Consider the following 1,113-nt stretch of genomic DNA (forward strand, 5'->3'; position numbering starts at 1 on the left):
TTTTTTTTTTTTTTTTTAAATCAAAGTTAGCTGATGCTTACAGTGTGTCAAACTTGAGGGCCGCTGAGACCTGCCATTTTGTGCTTCCAACGGCCTCCTGCGTCCCGGGAGCCTGGCGAGGCCCAGGCTCGGGCCGAGGTGCACAGGGGTCCTATCCCGAGACCCCAGCAAAGGCCGCGGGCGCCGCCCGCAGCATCTATCCTGGTGGCCCGGCCCTGGGGACAAGGGTGTGCGTAGGCGGCGTGGGGAGCAAAGCCAATACGTAAATAAATAAATAAATAAATAGTAACAGGTTATGGAAGGAACCGAGACGGCCAGTTCGGGGCTGGAGAAATGAGGCCAATCAGAGTGAGGAAGTGTGGTGGGGGCTGAGGAAGGCGGGCAGAAGGAAGGGGTGGGGGCGTCTGGGAAGAGTGCAATTTGGGGAGCCTCGGCGAGAGACTGGGGCGAGATGGTCGTAGTTAATAAGCTTTTCTATTGGCTTTGAGACATTATTTTTTGAAGGTGAATTAAAGAAAACAGTCGTAGGCGGGAGTGGGGATGTATTTTAGGAATAAATAAAAAATAAAATAAAAATAAAGTGGGGATCTTTTCTTCGACGAGTAGGAAAGTGCCCAGATCTCAATACGCCCATCTGTTGCAGCTTAGCAAATAATTTAAAATATAGGTATCTCTGTATAGATGGATGTATGGGAATGAGGGAAGGTGGGAAGCAGTCGTCTGGGGAGTTAGAAAAAAGAAAGAAAAGGGGATGGGGCGGCAAAAGAGCTGTGTTCCCCGCTTCCCTTAACTCTGCGGAGGAAACTCTTGCGGGGCTTTCTTTGGGGACAGGTGGAAAGTTACCCCCTCCCGTCTGCCTTTTCACTCCTGTGTTGAGTCCTTCCACTGTCCGTCTCTTGGCGAGCTTGTACACAATCCCCGAGTTAGGTGGAGAGCCGGGAGGAAGAGGGGGTGCAGGATTGGGGTTGAGCCGGGCCATGGCGAGGGGCTGGGGGCCCGGGAGGAGCGGGGAGGGGTCCCAGCCCCGAGCGCGGGTTGCAGCCGTGGCCGGGTTTTGTTTGCCTGATATTGTTATGTCTAACGGGTGCCTCGCAGGAGACTCGATTTGTCAGC

General features: G+C 53.4%; 1 protein-coding gene across 5 annotated transcripts in view; it reads left to right on the forward strand.

The window, feature by feature from the left end:
• Positions 1-1,113, forward strand: part of Znf536 (zinc finger protein 536) — a 433,293-nt gene that overhangs the window by 1,806 nt on the left and 430,374 nt on the right. The gene's annotated exons all lie outside the window — the stretch shown is intronic.

The sequence above is a fragment of the Fukomys damarensis genome, unplaced genomic scaffold (assembly GCF_012274545.1).
Source record: "Fukomys damarensis isolate Sample0158 unplaced genomic scaffold, DMR_v1.0_HiC HiC_scaffold_19, whole genome shotgun sequence".
NCBI lineage: Eukaryota > Metazoa > Chordata > Mammalia > Rodentia > Bathyergidae > Fukomys > Fukomys damarensis.